Source organism: Lynx canadensis, chromosome B1 (assembly GCF_007474595.2).
Source record: "Lynx canadensis isolate LIC74 chromosome B1, mLynCan4.pri.v2, whole genome shotgun sequence".
NCBI lineage: Eukaryota > Metazoa > Chordata > Mammalia > Carnivora > Felidae > Lynx > Lynx canadensis.
Window position 1 is genome coordinate 50,379,013 of NC_044306.2, and position 12,813 is coordinate 50,391,825.

Below are 12,813 nucleotides of genomic sequence, written 5' to 3' on the forward strand. Positions count from 1 at the left end.
TCCATGATCTCTACCAGAATTCTTTCTAGATTTTGGTCATTATTGAAGGGACTGGGAGGATATGATCATAGATGTTAATAAGTATTCAATAAAACTTAGCCAGGCTGTGTAGTCATTCATGGCAGCATTTTGAATGTGTTTTGTTCAGTGAGGTATTGGAAGAGGAATTAATCCCTTGAGCCAAGTCCCCAGACACTGATGATTCCATTGGATCAAAAACTGTTACCTACGTAGTTCATATTTTTGTATTCCATGTTTCAGAATTTCTACTAGAGAGTGTTATACAATTGTTAATATTACCTCTTCCCTCCCTCTTGTCATAGACTTCCATTGCCCCCATCCCAGTCAGATGGTTAGAAACTACTGCCCTTGATGTTTTTTTCTCAAATAGTTTAAGTCACTTATTCATACTTAGAGTAATTAAAAAGGTTATTTGGAGGCACTATAAAAAAAAACAACTAGATTTGGGAGGAAAACTCTTGGGACAGTGAGTCCTGACAGTTACTGGGGAGAAGCAAGCGTTGTCCAAGCAGTCTTGGCTGAGAGCTGTCTGTCTAGCTCTCCATTTCTGCATGCTCACAAAACTACTTTCTCATGGTATAGTTTTCCAAATAAACTCCCCTACTAGAAAGCAAGTGTCTCAATACCAGCCATTACATTGTCTTTCTGATAGTCTCCTTAAATTAGTTTTCTCTTAGGTTACACTAACCTTTTTGAAAGATTGATAGTTCATACTGACAAAGGAGCAAGGGAGTAACCTTTCCAAGTGCCTACTTTAGGAGGTTTTTTTCTGTATTTATTTTAGTCCTCATAGTGACCCCTTGAGGGCAGATATCACTGTTTACAGTTTGCGGAGGGGGAAACCAGGGTTAGCAAGGTTAAGACATTTGTACAAGACCAAACTGTTACCAAGTTGTAGAACCTGAGCTTTCAAACACATAACCATCTTGCTCCAAGTCTCTTATTCTTTGTATTATTCCATTTTATTACCAGTTTTGAATTTTAGAAAGATTGTTTTGTTAACTATGTATCACAAGAATGGAGTAGGACAGTTGGAAACCATGGTATTAATGCAGCAGAAAAAAGGTTTCAAGTACGAGAGAGAAGGTCACAGATAAAAGAACCTGGTAAGAGAGTAATTGAAACGTGGTTTAGCACATACTTGTGTGTTCTTTTAGTTTACTATATAAAGAGGGGATTTTTCAAGCTATAAATTCCAGTTTAAAATGACAACCTATCAATTATATGTTGAAGCTATTAACACAGTATTTGGGGATTATGGCATAAAGTATAAATCAGAATCTTAAGACTGAATCATTCTCTGTCCTTTGTAGAGATTTTCTTTAATATGAATGTGCTTGATAGGTATTTTAAATCTACTTTTATTTGTATATTAATTCATATAAAAGAAGTAGTAAAGAGCACAGGATTTAGCACATTTTTTTATGCTGGTTCGACATAATATAAAAGAATGTAAAACTCATTTGAATCTGGAATTATTCCAAAGATTGAACAAGTTTTGCCACTTATAATTAGATATGAATCCATTGTACAGAGAGTGCTTTTTGAGAGCTAGTTGTATTTGGTAGCATATAATAAATAATTTAAAATATTAATACTGTATATTTGTATCGTGCATTATACTTTGTTACTGAGGTTGAGAACTCATGAGTTTGTCAGTAGATATCTGAGGAAAATAATTCAGAATAACAGATCTGAATATAAAGAGATTATAGCAAATAAAATTTAGATAATCCATTATGATTCTGGAGTAGAGTACATGATCTTGTGGGAATGGCCAGGTCATGGGGAACATAAAAGAGCAAAAGAAAATAGGGAAAATGAGATGGTATCTGCACCCCCCAGGTTTTTAAAGATGAGCATGAGGAAAGCTCTAGCTCCCTAACTCAGGTGGAGAGCCTTTTCTAATGACTTGAGGTGCTGTTCAGATCTGTTCAGTCAGGCAACACAAAATGCGAGGCTCTGAAATAACTATAGACTGGGAATGCAGGAAGTAAAGGAAACTGCAGCTGTCCTTTAGTGTTGTAAGTATTGGGATGAAACATAACTTGGCTCCCTGGAATTTGACTTCAAGTTCAGTTGTAAAACATAACCTGATGGCTACTCCTTATTTTGAATTATATATTAGCATATCCTCCTGAGATGTGGAAGGTCTTTGTTAAAAACACTTCTCCGCTTCTCTTGCAATGAAGAGCATATGAATTCCCTCATCCTCTGCCTTTATATCCTCCTTTTAGCACTCACCTCCTAATAAATTGACAAGAGGATGCTTCAAAGCTAGTCATAAGAGTAGTGATGATGCTCTCTAAAGTCAATTTAATGGATGCTGGGAATGCCCCAAAATAACATTTCTATTACCCTGTTGTTGATATTATCAGAAATTTCTACCATTACTGATTCATGCTAAGTTTCCTATTAAATTGAATCATCCCTAGTGAAGCTACTGATTTAATTTCTATCTAGCCAAGATAATATTTAGTATTTTTAATAGAAATTTTTCAACTACAGGTTCCTCTTTGATCTGGGCCTCCTGGTAGCTCCCACTTCTCTGATTTCGTGTTCTGTTGTTCATGCAACTCTAGCCACGCTGTCTTCGGTGCTGTTCTTTGAACATGATAGACAGTTTCTGCCTCAGGGTCTTGATTTTAATGCTTTCTCCCCTTTATCTACATGGCTTGCTTCCTAACTTCATTCAGGTCTTTACTCTGATTTAACTTTCTCACTGAGGCTTTCTCTGAGCACCCTATTTAAAATTGTAACCCCACCACCCACAATCCCTAAATGCTTTCCCAGCTTTATTTTTCTCTGTTGTACCTACCATGATTTAAATACTGTATGTTTGACTTTTTTTTTTTTAATTTGCCTGCCTTTCACCACGAGAATGTAAGCTTTATGTGAATAGGGATTTTGTTCATTGCTGTATTTCCCAGTGTAATTTCTCACATGTAGTAGATGCTCAGTAAATATTTGTTGAAAGCATAAATGAATTCCAGGTACTGCAGGATTGAGCATAAAAAGAAGTGCCTATAGGGAAAGTGAATACCAAACAATTATCTTGTTGTGTAGTTTTTCTTATGTTGTTTCGCAAATATGATGAATTTTATTCATCCCTTTCCAAGAAATACTTGCCCAGGACCAACTATGGACAGCTTCCGTTGGCATGTTATAACAATTCTGAACTCAACAAAACCTTTAAATGACATGCATTTATATAGACCCTAAGTTTCTAGAGCACTATGTTGGATTTTTTGCACTAACCTGGGAGTCAGGGTTTCTGGCTCCTATTATTCTGATTTTTGTTTTCATCTGTTAAATAGAGGTGATTGGAAAACACTGACATCTGTTCTAGCTTAATCTAAGATTTTATGATTTACTTCAGTGTAGCTTAATGAAATCCTTTATGCCAATTCTGTAATTATTATTTAAACTTTGGAAAACTGCTGGGATAGGGGAATGCAAAATGGGAAGAAATATTGAATCTTTCAGAAATGCAGAACCACAAGGGTTTGCTCTGGAGGTTGTTTATCAGTATGTTATATCCTTTGCCTGCAAAAGAAAATAGAGGCTTCAAGCCATATGAATGTTTGAGCCGTGGATCAAGGCATGTGAATTGGTTTCTGTGAGTAAATCGTTATATTTTAGTATCAAAATACTCTGGATGTGTGTCAATAGGGATTTTTTTTTTATGTATTTGTTTTAGTCCAGGGGTAGTTCCATTTTTGAATGATAGTACACAAACTTTAAAAATTATTTATAATGAGGGCACCTGTGTGGCTCAGTTGGTTAAGCCTCCAACTCTTGATCTCAACTCAGGTCTTGGTCTCAGGGTCGTGAATTCAAGCCCCGTGTTTGGTTCCACACTGGATATATGGAGCCTACTAAAAATATATATATAATGATGATAGACTTTGCCTTCAAAATAAGTCTTCCTGTTGTAGTGAAGTAGAATTCTACCAAATTTACTTTCAATTATGAATAAGATTAAGTACTCAGCTTAGAGTATGATTGGTATGGGAAATAATAGGAAATATTTTGGATGACATTATTCTCAAAATTGTCTTTATGCCTAGATGTTATATTTTATACACCAGGTATGACATTGCCATATTAATTCTTTCTTGTTCTCTGGCACTGTGGTATTAGAGTTCTTGCTTGTTCTCTAAACTAGTAGTTTCCAAGCAGCATTACCTCCAGGAGCTGTTTAAAAGTATTCTTGGACCCCTACCCTCAATTATTTGGGATCAGTAGGTACAGAATTGGCTAGGGATTTCTGTGCTTTTAATTCTGATGCATGGCACAGTTTGGGAACACCTGTCCTAACTGACGTGGTACAATATATTTGTACTGCAATTCAGTAAGAATGAAGTAGGATCATGTGTAACTTAACATTGACAACCCAATGAGATTCAAACACCCTGAGACTTCATAGTAAGGAATGCAAAATAGTAGAATATAAACAGTATGATAATAAATGAAAACAGCTTCATGTGTTTTGAACTCAAATAAATAAAATCTGGAACTACAACTCTTTCAGATATAAATCCACAAGAAAGTGTATCTAAACCGACTGTAACATAAAGGTGCTTCTGGTTGGAGTCCAATACATTTGAGGCCACATATAAAGGCAGAGAGGTTGGCTCAGCCTCTGACTTAAGCATATCCTAACATTTCACAGCATAGTTAAATAGAGTTTACTAGTGACCTTCTATTAACAATGTATATTTTTATTTTCAGGTTATATAATTATTTTAGAATGGAGAAATGCAAGTAATATTTTGAAGGTAACATCAAAAACCACCCATATATCTTAAAGTAATCAAACCTTTAACTCCTATATTAGACGACCATAGTAAATTCTAAAGGGCATGTGGCAGTCATGTGGCTTTTCTGATTAATTGTGTTTATTGATAATGCTTCAACATCTAACAGTGAAGTATAGTAGCCTAGAGACTCCTTCCAAGAAGGTATAAAAAATATGAATGTTCTACCCCTCTTCTGTCTATTCATGAGTTAGTTCAACAAATAACTGTAGTGCCTGTTGTGTTCCAGATACTGCTTAGGAGCGGTACAGATAATTGGCATCGGGACACAGGTAATAGACACATACGATAAATATATAACATGCTGATAGTATTAGTCATATATATTAATCATATATATTAAAGATTAATATTTTCTTAGAAGAAGAAGCAAAAGTGAAACTATTTTGCTTTTTTTGTTAAAAAAAACCTGAGTTTAGGAAAGGGAAGTTTGGCATAAAAAAGAAGCCTTATTCAGTTAACATCATAGATATTTAATCACTGCTTCATGAATGAATGTGTGGAAACTTTTTTCTGCAAATTAGTACACACAAAATTGACTTGGTAATGGAAAACAGTAATATTGTTTTAGGTCTAGTACCAGAAAACCTGTATCCTGCTGTGATTAGTCTCTTTGCAGAAGTGTTGTGTCAAATTTGGGGAGCCACTTTTTACGAGACGACAGGATAATGACAAATGAGGAAACCATGTCAAACTGGAATCAGGACTGGGAATACTTAGCATGGAGACTCTTTGCAAGATTCTGCAGATAATTTAAAAGGCTGCCTTGTGGGAGAGGAAAAGGTAAAATTTAGTCTGTATTGATCCAGCCAGATGAGTGGATTGAAGTTCTAAGAAACAGTTTAGAATTTATAAAAGGAAGATCTTTATCAGCAAAACTCTCCATTAAACTTCCCTGTCACTGGAAATGTAAGAAAAAGCCACAAGAGTATATATAGGTCTTTAAAAATTTGACAAGTAGATATGTAATAATTATTTTGGAATAAAAATGTCCATGGTATACAATATCCTTTAATCCTGAATCATAATGAGTAAACTTGATGTAAATACTAGATTTTTTTTTAGTAGTGTGTCTGTTGTTGAACTTTTTGCATGGTACCTATCACAATGAAACATTGCCCCAGGAAAAATGATAAAAAATTGTACCCTAACTTATACTTGCAGAAAGATGAAGCCCAACACAAGTACTTATGGTACAGTTCTAATAAGAAAAGGGAAGTCCCATTAGTTTATTGACGTTGGGCAAGTAGTGTCTTGTCTTAATTCCCTACCTCAGGGAATTGTGAGATTAATGAGTTTGTATTTGTAAAATACTTAACCAGTAAGTATTTGGCCCAGGGAAGTAAACATTAAATAGTGGTAATGGTTGTTATTTACAGTTTTAAACTACCTAGAGGCATATTTGAGAGGTTAGTATTCTAATCTAGATGCGTTACTTTGCAGTATCTGTGGTTTCTGTTTTCCTCTAGTCACCAAGCATTCTTCACTGCAGAACTCTGCAAATTGCCTTTCAAATCACAGCTAAATGTAGTAAATCCTCATTTACCCAACATTGTTCAGGGGGAAATTGTTTAGCATAAGTGAAACACCTTCTGATTAACTTCCTAAAATGTAAACTTTTAACCATTTTTAACTTTTGAACAAGTGTATCACATACTTCCCTGCCTTGTTAAACAAAGACCCTAAACATGACTTTAATTTTTCTGATGAGTTAGTGTATATTGTATCTATAATTAAATAGTTGTTTTCATTTATTTTATTTTGTTCTTCTCAGACAGCTGTCATTTTTTTTTTCTGTGGTAAAGCCTTTTTAAACACTCCCAACCACTTTCTAATTTTCTGTGTCTAATCTGTTCTGGATTTGGAAACCAGATATTCAGGCTTGCTAAGAATTGTATGTTAAAATGATAAGATGTCTGGAATTCACTTGAAATAATTAACAACTCCCCTCCCTTCTTAATTATTCAAGCTGGGTGATGGGCACTTGAGCATTTATTACTCTGTTCTAACTGCCCTTGTACATGTTTGCAAATTGTCATAATAAAAGTATTTTAAAACCACCATTAAAAAAGGAATTGTATGGTAGCTATATGCAGGTCTAAGTATATTTATTTCTTAATTTTTATCTTTATAAGGATTCACAGGAAACTAACAGTATTTATCTTTGGACAGAAGGACTGAGAGCTAAGGGAAAGGGATGTTCACTTTAGAAGAGTTTAAGACCTTTTTTAGCTTCGTGTGTGTGTGTGTGTGTGTGTGTGTGTGTGTGTTTACTGTATATCTAGTCAGGAAGGAGGTTCACTTTAGTAAATTCTTTGAATTCACAATCTGTAAATTGAAAATACTGACAGCATCTAACTTGCAGAAACATGAGACTTGTGTACCTCTGTATTTTAACATATTTTTTGCTTTATTTTTAAATAGTTTAAATGGTAGCACTGGGTTCTGTGTGAGATGCTGAAAGAGCAGTAAAAAGAGCTCTGTAATGGCTGTTTTAAACTTTTGAGAATTCTTTTTTGGTATCCAAATCTGGGCTTAAAGGGTCACTAATTGATGTTTGCAATGTTCCTGTCATCTCTCCTCTTGATGGCTTGCTTACTGCCTCTGGTACAGCTAAACTAACTCTTCACTCTTCTTATGCTTTGCTTTCTTCCTAAAGCCTTACACTCCTTGTTTCTTTCTTTCTTCCTTGATTTAAATATTCTGTCCTTTCTGTGTTTACTATATTGAGTGGAACATACAAGCTGAACCACAAAGTATAAATTCGATTGTAAATTGCCACTGGATGTACTGGATTCACAATTAAGCATTACCTGAAGGTGGAGAGTATAAATTGTTGCCTTTTTGGGAGGCAATTTGACAAAACCTAGCATCACTTAAATGTACATATTCTTTGTTATAACAATTTTTCTGCTGGGAAATTATCATAAAGTTATAGTCACTCTTGTACTAAGATGTATGAAGAAACTGAATGGTGTCTGAGTGAAAGAGAAAAAGGAGTTGGAGTAAGAGGCAGACTTACCGTTTATAGTATAGGTCTTCTGAATTCACCTTTTCCTTACCTTCTACACTTACTACTTTTTATGTTAAAGAGAAATGTAGGGTAAAAAAAAAAAAAAAACCTTTTACCACCTGTGGATTACACCAGCATCTACAGGTTCTTATTCCTAATGGATTTTCTGGATTTTATTTTTCTTCAAGGGGTCAACAATGCTGATAGTAGGCTTCTTCATTGCTCAACTTGACTTTGTGTAGTATTTTGATAACCCTAAATTAATCATTTGATAATTGAGTCCATTTCTGATATTAGGAATTTTTATAATTTTATTACATAAGTGTGGGTGTATGTGTATCTATTGCATAGATGCATTTATCCTTCCTGATCATATTCCAAATACACATACCAGTTCTTAATCCCAACTCCATTATCTGTTGACTACCTGTTTTTCTATGTTCAGGTACTTAGGTATGTGTCTATGTATGTATATAGGTATACACACTGACATAAGACATGACATACAAAGTGATTTTTTGGTTGTAGTTTCTTTTTTTTTTTTAATTTTTTTAATGTTTATTTTCAGAAAGAAAGAGAGAGAGAGAGAGAGAGAGAGAGAGAGAGAAGAGAGAGAGAAAATGAGTGGGGGAGGGACAGAGAGAGAGGGAGACATAGAATCTGAAACAGGCTCCAGGCCTCCAAGCTGTCAGCACAGAGCCTGATGTGGGGCTCCATCTCACAAACCGTGAGATCATGCTCTGAGTTGAAGTCAGTCGCTTAACTGACTGAGCCACCCAGGTGCCTCTGTAGTTTCTTTTTCTTTAAGCCTGATCATCTTATACTCATTTGATTGCATGTTGCTTTTTTTTCAGTCAACAACTGCATTGTGCAGATCCCCACCAAGTCACCTAGTAAAACTGATTTATTCTTTTAATGATTGCATTGTGTTAATTGATCAGAGTATATTGTAATTTATTCAGCCATTCCTGTATTGATTGAAACAACTCTGCTTAGGGTGCCTGACTGACTCAGTCAGTAGAGCATGTGACTCTTGATCTCAGAATTGTGAGTTCAAGCCCCACATTGGTCATAGAGCCTACCTTGAAAAAGAAAGAAGAAAGAAAGAGAGAGAGAGAGAGAGAGAGAGAAAGAAAGAAAGAAAGAAAGAAAGAAAGAAAGAAAGAAAGAAAGAAAGAAAGAAAAAGAAAGTAAGAAAGAAAGAAAGAAAGAGACAAACAAACAATACTGTTTATACAGACAAGAAATTGGAAATAAGTGACAGTAAACATCTTTGTATATATTACATATGATTACTTTTATTTCTGTATGATAGATTCCCAGAAATTGGACTGGTAGGTTACAGGTAGAAGGAAGTACTTTACATTTTATACATGATACCAGATTTCTTTCCAAAAATGGGGCACCTGGGTGGCTCAGTCAGTTAAGTGTCTGACTCTTGATTTCTGCTTAGGTCATGATCTAACTGTCGTGGGATTGAGCCCTGCCTCATCAGGCCTTGCACTGAGCTGCGGAGCCTGCTTAGGATTCTCTCTCCCTGTCTCTTTGCCCCTCCCCTGTGTGCTCTTGCTCTCAAAATAAATAAACTTTAAAAAAATACACAAAAGGATGTCATAATTCATTTAGATGATAAAATATGACAATACTTTCTTGAGATATTATCAGTCTTCTAAATTTTTGCTAAAGTGCTGTCTCATTAGAACCACTTAATTGTTATTTCACTTTTAGTAAGTTTGAGTATTTTTTATAAACTTGATAATTTGAATCTGCTCTGTCTCTACATGTCAAATATTTTTTCCAGTTTAATTGCTTAGTTTGTTGATACTTTTTTCACTTTTTATGTCTAGGAAATTTTGAACTTTTATGTCTGCCTGTCTCTTCAAGTTTTTGCTCTTTGTTAAGATTGTTTAAAAGACATACCATCTTATAAATTTTACTGTAGAATGTGTTGCTGTGATTTATTTTTTTCACTTGTTCTTCTTTATCCCACCTGGAGCTCTTTTTTTTTTTTTTAATAAATAATGTAAGATAAAGATCTATTTTTTTGCTTGATAATCAGTTTTGTATGATCATTTGAAAAAATAATTTATCCTTTACTGCAGAAGTAGAATTTAACTTCTGACTTGTACATTTTTTCATATGTGCTGGAATCTATATTTAAGGCTTTTATTCTGTCCCACTCATCTGTGTGTCTATTCTTAAACCAGTGCCATATTGATTTGATTATTGTCTTTTGAATGTATTCTGATATATGTCAGTGAAGTCTATTTTTAGTTTTCTCCTTTTGCTCAGGTTTTTTGGTGATTCTTGGACTTTTTGCTTTATAACTTTAAGTTCCTATTTTTAAATTAAAAAAAAAAACAAATCTTTTGGCGTTATTTCTCAATACGGTCATGTATAAATATTGGGAAAAAGTACTGTGAATGAAATACTTTTCCCATTATTTTTGTATGTGTTTCTAAACTAGAGAATTTTTTTTTATTTTTTTATTTTTTATTTTTGAGAACTTTTTAAAATTTTAACTGTATTGTATCATACCTCTTATTGATAATTTATTTTATTCAATTTCTTTTACTATAATTGCTTGCATTTTCTAAGTATTCCATCAGGTCATTAACAAAAAGGTATTTTCTCTTTCATTCTGATATTATGCCAGTTAATTCATTTTCGTGTCTTAATTAGTCCCTATAGTCTTTAAGCCATTGTTGAATTTTAAAGGGGTTAGTGGGCTTCCTGTTCTAATCCCTAATTTAATTAATTTTATTTATTGATTGATTGAATGAGTAATGATTCAATGATTCGTATGATTAAAATAATAAAAATTAACTGTGAATAGTCTCCTTCCCATCTTTTCCCTAATCGTTTCATTTCCCACCCTGTACTCAAAGTAACCACTGTCACTGGATCTCTTCCACAGATCATCAGATTTCCATATAGAAGCAAGTTCTTGATCTATACATAAACACACATACCTCTGTACAATGTATGTACAAATTTATTGTATGTTCATATAACCTTAATTTTATTTGAAATGGTTATCGTGTTTTGCTATATATGATACTACTGTTCTTTTTTTCAGAAATGCTTAATTTTTTTGTTTTATTTTTTCCATAGAGCTTTATTAAAAAGCTGAGGGGCGCCTGGGTTGCTCAGTCAGTTAAGTATCCTCTTGGTTTCTGTTCAGGTTATGATCTCACAGTCGTAGGATCAAGCCTCACATTGGGCTCTGTGCTGAGCATGGAGCCTACTTGGGATTCTCTCTCCTCTCTCTCTGCCCCTCTCCCCTGCCAGTACTCTTTCTCTCTCTCAAAATAAATAAATAAACATTTAAAAAATGGTTGCTGAATTGTATCAAATGCTTTTCAGCATCTAATGATACGATGATACGATTTTTTTCTCCTTAATTTGTTGATGTATTAGATTATGTGATTAAAAAAGAACCACTTGTATTTCTGCAATAAATTATAGTAGTATATTATTTTTGACATGTGCCTGGACTCTATTGTCTAATTTTATTTTTTTAAATTTATAATTACATTTAATTTTTTTTTAATGTTTATTTATTTTTGAGAGAGAGAACACATGTGTGCAGACACAAGTAGACTGCACTGTCAGCACAGAGCTCAACGTGGGACTTGATTCATGAACCCTGGGAGATCATGACCTGAGCTGAAACCAAGAGTGGGATGCTTAACGGACTGAGTCTCCCTGGCGCCCCTAGAATCATATTTAACTTTAAAGTGAAATCAGTTTATGGGTATATTTTATGTACTAGTACCTTTATTAGATTTTTGCATTGAGTTATTTTTATTTGATAAAATGACTTGGAACATTTTTTGTATTTTTCTGTGGTTTACTTTTTTTAGAATTATGTTTTTTTTAAAGATTAAGAATCTACTGAGAACCCAGCCCAGTGTTGATGTTTTTCTATAGTAGATTTTTAATTGCCTTTAATTTATGGTGTTTTGTTCTACTCAATTCATTTCTCTTGGGTCAATTTTGATATTTTCTATTTTACTGGGAAATCATCTTCTCTTTCAGGTTTTGAAATGAATTGCCATGAAATTGCATTTGTCTTTTTAAAATTTGTCTTGTTTTCTTAATTATCTCCTATACTTGTGGTTGTATTTCTCTTTCATTCTGAATCTTGTGAGTTTTCACTCCTCTTGTTCCCTTTTTTTTCCCACCCACTCATTAGACTCTGATTATTTAATCATCTTTCAAAGAGCTACCTTTTCGATTTATTTATGTTCTCTATAAAGTCATTACTTCTTATGAATTTTAAGTAATATCTCTTAGTTTCTTCTTCCTAATTTATTTTGATAAATTTTGTTTCTTTTCTCATTTCTTTTTTAAGTGTTTTTCTCTCTTGCCTTTTAAAAATATTAAAATTCTTTAAGGCCATAAATTTACTTCTGCATATAAATTTTACTGGATCACATGGGTTTTAATTATGATTTTATTTATATATTGTCATAGCTTACCACATAGAGCATAATTTCCCTTTTGATTTCCTAATTGATCCAAAGATTATCTAGTGTCATAGGTTTTAAGGAAAGATATTGTAATTTTTTTTTGAAAATTTTAAGGTATATATCTCTGAAGTTAATTAAAACTTTCATTATGACCATGTTTATGATAAGTCATGGTAGTGAACATAGGAAAATCTGTTTTTGGTTAGAGGGTTACAAGGTAGCTTTTAAAAATCATGTTAATTGATACTATAATTAAATTTATATTCTTTCCAACTGTATTTGTCTATTCTAAAAAGTATACTGAAATTACTGTATATTTCTATTTTTAAAAATAAATTTATTAAAGTTCTAGCAAATTTTGCTTTCTTACCTGCTATGTTATTTTGTGTATACAAGTTTGTAACTCTTATATTTTAATCATAAACTGTATATTTTATAATTATATAATCTTTCTCTTTATACTGATAAGTACTTTTGACATTAA

The 12,813-nt window shown here is 33.3% G+C and overlaps 1 protein-coding gene across 8 annotated transcripts in view; it reads left to right on the forward strand.

The window, feature by feature from the left end:
- HMBOX1 (homeobox containing 1) overlaps nt 1-12,813 on the forward strand; it is a 196,402-nt gene that overhangs the window by 57,459 nt on the left and 126,130 nt on the right. For 2 of the 8 annotated variants that reach the window (XM_032592873.1, XM_032592874.1), the window contains exon 2: nt 10,772-10,837. The exons of the other annotated variants lie outside the window; for them this stretch is intronic. The gene's annotated coding sequence lies outside the window, so the exon portion shown is untranslated. The remainder of the gene's footprint in view (nt 1-10,771; nt 10,838-12,813) is intronic. 8 annotated transcript variants of the gene reach the window in all.